At 39.2% G+C, this 11972-nt stretch overlaps 1 non-coding gene across 1 annotated transcript; it reads left to right on the forward strand.

The window, feature by feature from the left end:
* Positions 1–3609: 3609 nt before the first annotated feature.
* LOC148580553 (small nucleolar RNA R71) lies at positions 3610–3716 on the forward strand. Its single transcript, XR_015896357.1, has one exon. It is a non-coding gene; the product is annotated as a small nucleolar RNA R71 (small nucleolar RNA).
* The last annotated feature ends 8256 nt before the right edge of the window (positions 3717–11972 follow it).

Here is an 11972-nt window from a genome sequence, read left to right on the forward strand (position 1 = left end):
TGAGCCATGACAGTTCCATAGGACCTCTCTTCCTTCTTCTTCTGAAACACATCTTCTCAGGATTCCATCTGAACACTTCTTGAAGAGATATGGCTCATCCCAGACAAAATATTTTGCGTCATTGATGAGCTTTCTCTTTTGATGTTTGTTAATCTCCGAAGGTAAAGCCCCAGTTGCCTTGAAATTGGCAATGTTTGCGAACCAGGGTGCTTTGTGAACCGTCATTAACTGCTCATCTGGGAAACATTCATTCACGCTTGTTTCATGTGTTCCATCTTTGTCATGAGGGATCCTGGACAGGTGATCGGCTACCTTGTTCTCCACTCCCTTCTTGTCTCTAATCTCAATATTGAATTCCTGCAACAATAAGATCCACCTTATCAGTCTTGGTTTTGATTCCTACTTGGCAAAAAAGTATTTAAGTGTTGTGTGGTCTATGAAAACAATCACTTTGGCACCAATGAGGTATGATCTAAACTTGTCAAATGCAAAAACTGTTGCCAGCAACTCCTTTTCAGTGGTGGTGTAATTTCTTTGAGTGTCATTGAGGACTTTGCTGGCATAGTATATCACATGGACTAAGTTATCTTTCCTCTGCCCTAACACTGCCCCTACTGCAAAATCAGATGCATCACACATCAGTTCAAATGGTAAGTTCCAATCAGGTTGGGATATGATAGGGGCAGAGGACAGCCTCTTTTTCAAGTTTTCGAATGCTAGCATGCATTTTTCATCAAAGACAAATGGTGTATCAGATACAAAGAGATTGCTTAAGGGCTTGGCTATCTTTGAAAAATCTTTAATAAGCCTTCTGTAAAAGCCGGCATGCCCTAAAAAGCTCCTAATTGCCTTGACATCACTTGGTGGGGGTAATTTTTCAATGAGTTCCACCTTAGCTCTGTCTACCTCAATGCCTCGGTTAGAAACCTTATGGCCAAGAACTATTCCCCCTGTCACCATAAAGTGACATTTCTCCCAGTTCAAGACTAAGTTGGTCTCTTGACATCTTTTTAATACCAGGGCCAAGTGATTTAGGCAATTAGGGAAGGAATCTCCAAATACCGAAAAGTCATCCATAAAGACTTTAATGAATTTTTCTATCATATCTGAGAAAATGGAGAGCATGCAGCGTTGGAAAGTTGCAGGTGTATTACATAGCCCAAATGGCATGCGCCTGTAGGCAAACACTCCATATGGGCAAGTGAATGAGGTTTTCTCTTGGTCTCTAGGATCAACCACTATTTGGTTATATCCTGAGTAGCCATCGAGAAAATAGTAATATGCATGTCTTGCAAGTCTTTCCAGCATCTGATCCATGAAAGGAAGGGGGAAGTGATCTTTTCTTGTAGCTTCATTGAGTTTTCTGTAGTCTATGCACATTCGCCATCCTGTGACGGTCCTTGTAGGGATTAGTTCGTTCTTCTCATTGGGGACTACAGTGATTCCTCCCTTTTTTGGGACAACTTGCACGGGGCTGACCCATGGGCTGTCGGAGATCGGGTAAATTACCCCTCCTTGCCATAACTTCATAACTTCTTTCTGTACCACTTCCTTCATGACTGGATTCAACCTCCTTTGGGGTTGAATGGATGGTTTGGCATCATCTTCCAACAGTATCTTATGCATGCATATGGCTGAATTGATTCCTTTCAGGTCAGCGAGGGTCCATCCAATGGCATCCTTATGCTTTCGCAATACTTGGAGTAATTCATCCTCTTGATCTCGGCTAAGGGATGAGTTTATGATTACTGGGTAACTTTCACTCTCTCCTAAGTATGCATATTTGAGAGTGGGTGGCAGTGCTTTGAGTTCAAGTTTGGGTGCTTCTATTTATTCATTCTCTTCTCTTGGTGCACCCTGTACATGAATCTCAGCTGTTGCAGCCTCTTCACTAGATGTTGATTCCTCCTCTGTTAACCCTTCAAGTTCTTCCTCTTCAAAAATCTCCTGTATTGCATCTTCCAGTGAATCCAACCTCATACATTCTCCCAATGGTTCTGGTGGGTAACTCATGGCCTTGAATACATTGAATGTCATCTTTTCATTGTGTAATATCAGGGTGAGTTCACCTTTTTGAACGTCGATGACAGCTCCAGCAGTGGCCAAGAACGGTCTTTCCAAGATGATGGAGGCCTTGGCTTCCTCCTGCATGTCCAGCACTACAAAGTCTGCTGGGAAGATGAAATCTCCTACCTTTACCAGCAAATCTTCTACTATGCCATGAGGAAACTTGAACGATCGGTCTGCCAGTTGTAGGGCCATTTTTGTTGGCTTAGCCTCCTCAATCCTCATTTTTCTCATCATAGCTACTGACATCAGATTTATGCTGGCTCCTAAGTCACACAGAGCCTTCTCCACTGTGATTTCCCCTATAATACAAGGGATCTGGAAACTCCCAGGATCCTATAATTTCTGGGGTAGTTTGTGCTGAATGATGGCACTACATTCTTTGGTGAGTATCACAGTCTCATTGCTCTTCCAGCTTCTCTTCTTAGTCATTAATTCCATTAAAAGCTTGGCATAGAGCGGCATTTGCTCTATTGCTTCAGCAAATGGTATGTTGATTTATAGTTTCTTGAAGATTTCCAAAAATCTTAAGAACTGGTTGTCATCCCCCCTCTTCTTTAATTGCTGAGGGTATGGAGCCTTTGGGACGTCTGGCTTCAGCATTTCTCCTTTTTGTTGTGAACTGGGAATGGGAATTTGGACTTCATCTCGCTCCTCTTTCCTTTCGTCTGAGTTCTTCTCTTGTGAATTCTTAGGAATTTCCTTCAATTCTTTCCCACTTCTGAGGGTGATGGACTGACATTCCTCTCTGAGGTTTGGGTTGGTGTTGCTGCATAGGTTATGGCTGGGAATTTGCTTGAATAGGTAGCCAATTTGTGTCTCAAGTTTCTTGATGGCAGTATCTTGATTCTACATATTGGACCGCACTTCCTCTCGGAACACTTCACTGCCCTGGACCTCCTTACATATGACTTCAAGTAAGGTCTCAATCCTTGAGAGTCTCTCCTCGAATGATGGTGAGTTAGAGTTGGAGTGATGAGAAGGGCCATTTTGGCTTTGGTATGGATGTTGATATGATCTCTGTGTAGAATGGTGGTGAGCTGCATTGTTGTTGGGGTTGTGGCATCTCTGATCTTGGCCTTGGTCTTGTTGATTTCCCCACCCAAAGTTTGGGTGGTTCCTCCAACCAGGATTGTAAGTCTTAGAGTATGGGTCATGGTTCTGCCTAGGTGGATTTCCAATGTAGTTGGCTTGTTTCTGATCACCCTCTGCTTCTTCATTCACTCCTTCTTGAGCTGCTGTTGAGGTGGTGATTACTGCTACTTGACTCCTCTCCATCTTCTTGGTAAGGTCAGCAAGCTACTTGGTGATCATCTTGTTTGAGCTAGCAGTGCATCCACATTGTTTAGCTCCATTACTCCTCTAGTGTTGCCTCTTTCAGAAGCATAGAAGTAGTCATTCTCAGCTACAGTCTCAATGACATCTATGGCTTCTTCAATGGTCTTCTTCTTGTTCAGAGATCCCCCGGATGAGTGGTCTACTGCCTTCTTTGATTCATAAGAAAGACCTTCATAGAAAATGTGTAACTGCACCCATTCATTGAACATATTTGGTGGGCACCTTCTTGTCAGATCCTTAAACCTGTCCCATGCTTCATATAGAGTCTCACCATCTTGTTGCCTGAAAGTTTGAACCTCAGCTCTCAACCTGTTGATTCTTTGAGGAGGATAGAATCTCGCCAAGAATTTGTTCACCACATATTCCCAGGTTGTTAAGCTCTCCTTCAGGAAAGATTCCAGCCATTTAGATGCCTTGTCCTTGAGTGAGAAGGGGAATAGAAGCAATATATAGGTGTCAGGATGAGCACCATTAGACTTCACAGTATCACATATCCTTAGGAAGGTGGTTAGATGTTGATTGGGATCTTCTTGAACACTTCTTCCGAATGAACAGTTATTCTGAACAAGGGTGATGAGCTGTGGCTTTAGTTCAAAGTTGTTGGCATGTATGGTTGGCTTTTGGATGCTACTTCCATAGTTTCCTGGGTTTGGATTGATGAGAAGATCCCAGAACTCTTCTCTCTTGCCCAGCATGATGCACTGGGCCTTCTCTGCCATGGTTGTTAGCCTCTTCTTCATGATGGTTCTCCATATTCTCATCCATGTCTGGTTCAAAATACTCCTCTTCTTCCTCTGTACCAACAACTCTCTTTCTTCTTGCTTCCCTTCTTAATCTAAGGAAGGTCCTCTTAGGTTTAGAATCAAAGGAAGTTGAAGCCCCGCTTCTTCTATATGTCATACAACCAACAAGGCATAAGTAAGAAGGGGGTAGATGCAGAGAGTATTCTTGTTCGAAATGCTGTTAGTGTGAGTGATGCAATATATCAAACAGTTAGTGGGTTAGTGAACTGAATTGTAAACAACTAAGAAAAGGGTAGGGGAAAAGGAAGAAAACAGCTAAACTGAAAGTGAATTACTCAAATGAAATCAAACAAAATAAAAAAAATGCTCAATCTAGTTATCCACCAATTTAATCATTGTTGATGCAAAATCAATCCCCGGCAACGGCGCCATAAACTTGATGCACGGAAACTTGTCTCTCAACAAATTTCCCTCGGCAAGTATACCGAATTGTTGTCAAGTAAAAACTCACAATAGAGTGAGGTCAAATCCCACAGGGATTGATTAAATGGTCACAATAGAGGAATGTTCTAGTTGAGCTAAGTAGAATTTGATGTGAGAGTTGCAAGAAATTAAATGGCAGAAAGTAAATAGCAGAAAATGTAAATGCTGGGAATAAATAGCTGAATATAAATGAGGAAAGTAAATTGTAGAATCTTAAATGGGGAATGGGGAATTTAGCATGAAAGTAAATTGCAGAAATTAAAGAGAATGGGTAAGATCAGAAATGGGGGATTCATTGGGCTTAGGAGATGTTGCATTCTATGGATAAAGTTCATTTTCATCTCTTCCTCAATCAATGCATTCATTGATCTCCTTGGCAATCTTAAGTGATTGAACTCCAATTCCTTGGTAATTCAATCTCTCAAATCTTGATCAATAGCCAATTCCTTGGTCCAATTGCTCATGAGAAGAGATGAAGTATGGTCACTGATTATACCACATGTATTTCCAAATCAAAGTGTTGGTAGGATTATATGTTACTATATCCATCCAGACCCCAATTTGGTCCAACATGAGAAAGCATTTCTAGCATGATCTCTTCATTCCTCTTCCAAGGTTCTGAAGAAATCCAAGTATGAATAGCTTCTTTTCCAAGATAACTACCCAATTGGATGAAGATTGAAAGCTTTCTAGTAAAATCAAGAGAAAAGAAAGAAGAAGAATAATGAAAACTATTATTGATCCATCAAATTACAACAGAGCTCCCTAACCCAATGAAAGGGGTTTAGTTGTTCATGGCTCCGGGAATAGAAAACAAAGAAGGAGAATGCATTCTGAAAAGTAAAACTAGAAGTTGCAGAGAAAGTAAAATTATACAGAGAGTAGTCCTCTCAGTCCAAAAGCTCTTTTCTAGTTCAAAACTACTCCTATTTATACTACTCTTCTGATCTTCTAGTTGGCTCTTCAAGTCTTGGATATGGGCCTTTGCATCTTAAGTTGAAGCAGTTATCATCTTTAATGGGCTCAGCTTCACTTGCAGAGAAAGTGTGCAGTAGGCATGGACTTTAGCTTAGGGCGTTAGTGGTGTTAACGTTAAGTGAAAATGTGGGGTCGAGAACGTTAGTGACAATCACCTTTTTCACTAACGTTCCTAACCCAAAATGGTCCACGTTAACTTCAACGTTAGTGGCACTAACGTGACCACTAACGTTGCCTCTTGGCCCTTCGCAAACTTTACTGGGATTTACCTTTCCCAATAACGTTGAGAGTACCCCTTTCTCCTTACGTTAGAGTTCACGTTAGTATAGTTAACGTGACCTTTAACGTAGGCTTGCCAAATCTTCGAGAGCGTTAGTGACACCTACCTTTTTCACTAACGCTCCCAAACGCCCCTTTCCCACCTTAGTGCCTCACATTAATTACATTAACGTGACCACTAACGTGATGTTGATTGCCATCTCCAACGTTAGTGACAAAGGTGAGTGTCACTAACGTTGGCTCATCCTTGCTCCTTCCACGTTAGAGTTCACGTTAACTAAGTTAACGTGGCTCTTAATTTAGCCAATATAGGCTTAGTCCAACGTTAGTAACAAAGGTGAGTGTCACTAACGTTGGCATTGTCTTCCTCTTCCACGTTAGAGTTCACGTTAACTGAGTTAACGTGACTCTTAACGTGGCCAATTGCCGTTTTGGAGCGTTAGTGGCACTCACTTTTACCACTAACGCTTGGAGCTTCCTCTTCCTCTACGTTAACTACCACGTTAATGTAGTTAACGTGGTAATTAACGTGGGCTATGATGGCTTCGAAGACGTTATTGGCGATCACTTTTCTCATTAACGTTGCAAGCTAGCTCCCATTCCACGTTAGTGGTCACGTTAGTTAGACTAACGTGGCTACTAACGTGGCTTTTTCTTGCTTCTTTTGTCCTGAAATCAAGCAAATAAAGTGCATCAAAGCTCTAATCCAAGTTATGAGTCATGCATCATCCAATTTGTCATTAAATTCATGCATAATTCTCATGAAATCATATAAAATTCACAATGTTTGCTTGAATCAAGATGTAAGTGAAATTCTACCCAAAATTTGCTTATTTCCTAAGAAAATTCATGAAACTATCCTAAAACAGTAAAGAAAAGGTCAGTGAAACTGGCCAAAATGCCCTGGCATCACACTTGCAGGTGTCTAATCCCTTATTGGCGTTTGAACGCCAGAATTGGGTGCTTTTTGGTCGTTTAATGCCAGATTGCCACCCCTTTCTGGCGTTTGAACGCCAGAATTGGCCATCCATTGGGCGTTTAACGCCAACTTCTGACCCTTTTCTGGCGTTTGAACGCTAGAATCTTTCCTCTCTGGGCTCTTATTTTCCTCAGAGGGATTTTGGGCAGTGGTTTGGTCATCCTCTGTCAGATGCTCCTTTCTCGGCTTCTTGCTACTTTGAGTTGAGACATTCAATGTCTTTCCACTTCTTAAATGAATAGCTTGGCATTCTTCTGTTATCTGTTTTGATAACTGGTGTCTTGTCTGATTCAAGTGTTTTTCCATATTCTGGTTAGCATCTTTGGTTTCTTGTAGCATCTCTTTAAATTCTGCTAACTGTTTTATTATAGAAAATAGTTGCTTATTGATTTCAGCAATTTGTTTTGGAGGACTAAGTTCAGTGGATATTGCCTCAGCCTCTTCTTTTATAGAGGTCTCACCACTTGAGTACAGGTGCTGATTTCTGGCAACTGTATCAATGAGCTCTTGAGCCTCTTCAATTGTCTTTCTCATATGTATAGATCCACCAGCTGAGTGGTCTAGAGACATCTGGGCCTTTTCTGTAAGCCCATAGTAAAAGATGTCTAACTGCACCCATTCTGAAAATATTTCAGAGGGGAATTTCCTTAGCATCTCTCTATACCTCTCCCAAACATTATAAAGAGATTCATTATCCTCTTGTTTAAAGCCTTGGATGTCCAACCTTAGCTGTGTCATCCTTTTTAGAGGGAAATATTGATTCAGGAATTTGTTTGATAACTGTTTCCATGTTCTTATGCTTGCTGTGGGTTGGTTATTTAACCACCTCTTAGCTTGATCTTTTACAGCAAATGGAAACAGTAATAATCTGTAGCCATTCTGATCTACTTCCTTATCACGTACTGTGTCAGCAATTTGTAAGAACTGTGCCAGAAACTCAGTAAGTTCTTCCTGTGGAAGACCGGCATACTAGCAATTTTGATGCATTATGATAATGAGCTGAGGGTATAGCTCAAAATTGCTGGCTCTGATGGGGGATATACAGATACTACTCCCATATGAAGCAGTAGTGGGGTTAGCATATGACCCGAGAGTCCTTCTGGACTATTCATTTCCACTTAGGTCCATGAGGGAGAAAGGAAGATGACGTGGATTGTAAATAAAAATTTTATCCCCTTTTTTTAATTTAAAGAAATCAAAATAAAGTAAATAAAAAATTGATGCAAGTTTTGAAAATTAAGAAAAGAAAAAGAAATAAAAGAAATTAGAAAACTAAATTAATTAATTAATTAATTAAAAAGATTTGAAAAAGATTTGATTTTAAGATTTGAGATTAGAAAAGATAACATAAGTTAGGTAAGAGAAGATAAGGAATTTAAGAGAATTAAATTCGAAAATTAAATTTTAAATTTTAAAATTTGAATTTTGAAATTTGAAATTTGAAATTTGAATTTTAAATTTTAAATTTTGAATTTTGAAAAAGTCAACAATATAAGATAAAGATTTGAAAAATATTTAAATTTTGAAAAGGTTTGATTTTTAAAATTTTAAATTTTAAATTTTGAAATTTGAATTTTGAATTTTGGAATTCAATTGAAATTTGAAATTTGAATTTGAAATAAGATAAGATAAGATTTTGACAAAGATATGATTTTTGAAAAAGATCTGAATTTTGAAATATAAACTAAGATAATATAAGATAAAACTTTTAAAATAAAAATCTGAATTTTTTTAATGTAAATTTCGAAAATTCAATTAAAATAAAGAGAAAAGATATATTTTTTTTAATTTTTGAATTTAATGAGGAAAGAGAAAAACAATAAAAAGACACAAGACTTAACAATTTTGGATCAAAACAAAGAAAACAACCAAGAACACCTTGAATGTCAAGATGAACACCAAGAACACTTTAAATGTCAAGATGAACACCAAGAACTAATTTTTGGAAATCTTTATGAAAATAAAAACACAAAGGACACCAAACTTAAAAATTTTTATACTTTGGATACTAATAATTCGAAAATGCACAAGAGAAACAAGGAAAGACACAAAACAAGAAAAATTAAAGATCAAACAAGGAAAATAAACAAGAACAACTTGAAGATCAAGAAAGAATAAGGAACATAAAACTCGAAAATATGAAGAATAAAAAGAGCATACAATTCGAAAAATTGAAGGAAAATAAAAACATGCAATTGACACCAAACTTAAAACATGAAACTAAACTCAAACAGAATACTCAATTATTAGTTTATTGGTTTTTATCTATTTATTAAATTTTTCGAAGAAAAAATCTAGAAAAAGAAAACAAGAATTTTAAAATTTTAACAAAAAAAAAACAATAATAGAAGACTCAATTTTAGTAACTCTAAACCAAAAGGATAAATTTTTCCTAATCTAAGTAACAAGATGAACCGTCAGTTGTTCAAACTCGAACAATCCCGGCAACGGCGCCAAAAACTTGGTGCACGGAATTGCAATCACACTTTTGCAACTCCGCACAACTAACCAGCAAGTGCACTGGGTCGTCCAAGTAATACCTTACGTGAGTAAGGGTCGATCCCACGGAGATTGCCGGCTTGAAGCAAGCTGTGGTTATCTTGTAAATCTTAGTCAGGAGATTAATGATAAAAATGATTTTGTTTATGAAAAGTAAATAACATGAAATGCACTTGTGATTCAGTAATGAGGAATAGATTGAGGTTCCAGAGATGCTCTGTCATCTGAATCTCTGCTTTCCTACTGTCTTCTTCTCCAAACATGCATGACTTCCTTCAATGGCAAGCTGTATGTTGGTGGATCACCGTTGTTAATGGCTACTATCCGTCCTCTCAGTGAAAATGGTCTACATACAGTTTCCGCACGGCTAATCATCTGTTGGTTCTCACTTGTGTTGGAATAGGATCTCTCTATCCTTTTGCACACTATCACTGCACCCAACATTCATGAGTTTTAAGCTCGTTACAGTCATTCCGTCCCAGATCCTACTCAGAATACCACAGACAAGGTTTATACTTTTCGAATCTCAGGAATGCTGCCAATTGGTTCTAGCCTATACCACGAAGGTTCTAATCTCACGGATTCGAATGCTCTGTTGTCAGGAGAGGCAAGTCAAATCCGTGGATAAGAGACCCAAGAGATACGCACTCAAGCTATCGCCCAATGATTACGTTGAGCTCAGATAGAACAGGAGTGGTTGTTAAGCACACGCTCATAAATTTGAGAATGATGATGAATGTCACAGATCATCATATTCTTTATAATGAAGTACAAGTGAGTATTTTAGAACAGAATCAAGTGTGATCGAATAGAAAACAATAGTAATTGCATTAATCCATTGAGACACAGCAGAGCTACTCACCCCCACCAATGGGGTTTAGAGACTCATGCCATAGAATATACAGTATGAGATGTAAAATGTCATAAGTTACCAAAATGAATCTCTAAAAGTAGTTTTTATACTAAACTAGTAACTTAGGTTTATAGAAAATGAGTAACTAAGTGCAGAGAGTGCAGAAATCCACTTCTGGGGCCCACTAGGTGTGTGCTTGGACTGAGCATTGAGCTTTACACGTTCATAGGCCTTTTCTGGAGTTAAACACCAGCTTGGATACCAGTTTGGGCGTTTAACTCCAGTTCTGGTGCCAGTTCTGGCGTTTTACGCCAGAAAGGGTCTCTGGCTGGCGTTTAAACGCCAGTTTGGGCCATCAAATATCGGGCAAAGTATGAACTATTAGATATTTCTGGAAAGTCCAAGATGTCTACTTTCCAACACAATTGAAAGCGTGCCAATTAGGCTTTTGTAGCTCCAGAAAATCCACTTCGAGTGCAGGAGGGTCATAATCCAACAGCATCTGCAGTCCTTTCTCAGTCTCTGAATAAGATTTTTGCTCAGGTCCTTCAATTTCAACCAGAAAATACCTGAAATTATAGAAAAATACACAAACTCATAGTAAAGTCCAGAAATGTGATTTTTGCATAAAAACTAATAAAAATATAATAAAAAGTAACTAAAACATATTAAAAACTACCTAAAAATAATGCCAAAAAGCGAATAAATTATCCGCTCATCATGGGTGCTGAGCACTCAGTAGGTATGCCATTACTGGTGTTCAACGCCAGTTCTGGTGGTTGTTTGGGTGTTGAACGCCCATCATGCATCCCTTCACTGGCGTTCAACGTCAGTTCCTTTGCCAAGTTGGGCATTGAACGCCCAAGACGGACCTCCTTCCTGGTGTTCAATGCCAGATTCCCTGCCAGTTTAGGCATTGAATGCCCAGTGAGATCTTCCTCACTGGTGTTCAATGCCATCTCAGTTTCTCCAGATTCGGCTTCATCCTCAGTGGTGATGGCCTTGCACTCTTCTCTTGGGTTTACCTCAGTGTTACTAGGAAGAGTATCAGGAGGAGTCTCAGGGATTCTCTTGCTTAGTCGACCAACTTGTACATCAAAATTTCTGATGGAGGATCTTGTTTCAGTAATGAAATTGTGAGTAATCTTGGGGAGGTTGGAGACTATAGTGACTAAGTCAGAAAGGCTCTGCTTATTGGTCTCCATATGTCCCTGAGAAGATGGGAATGGTGGTCTGTTGTTGAACCTATTCTGGGTTCTTCCATCTTGATTATTGTTGACGCCTTGCTGAGGCTTCTGTTGATCCTTCCGTGAAAGGTTATGATGATTCCTCCGTGAGGGATTGTATGTGTTTTCTCAGGGTTCTCCTATATAATTCACCTCCTCCATAGTGGGTTGATCAGGATCATAAGCTTCTACTTCAGAGGAAGCTTCTTGAGTGCTGCCAGCTGCAGCTTGCATTCCAGTCAAATGCTGAGAGATCATATTAACCTTCTGGGTCAAGATCATGTTCTAAGCTAATATGGCATTCAGAGTGTCTACATCAATAACTCCTTTCTTCTGAGCTGCCCCATTGTTCATAGGGTTTCTCTCAGAGGTGTACATAAATTGGTTGTTTGCAACCATCTCAATGAGTTCTCTTGCCTCTTCAAGTGTTTTCTTTAAGTGGAGTGATCCACCAGCAGAACTGTCCAATGATATTTTGGACATGTCAGGCAGACCATCATAGAAGATACCTAGGATAGACCATTCTG

Source organism: Arachis ipaensis, chromosome B10, assembly GCF_059453495.1.
Source record: "Arachis ipaensis isolate K30076 ecotype BB chromosome B10, ASM5945349v1, whole genome shotgun sequence".
Lineage (NCBI taxonomy): Eukaryota > Viridiplantae > Streptophyta > Magnoliopsida > Fabales > Fabaceae > Arachis > Arachis ipaensis.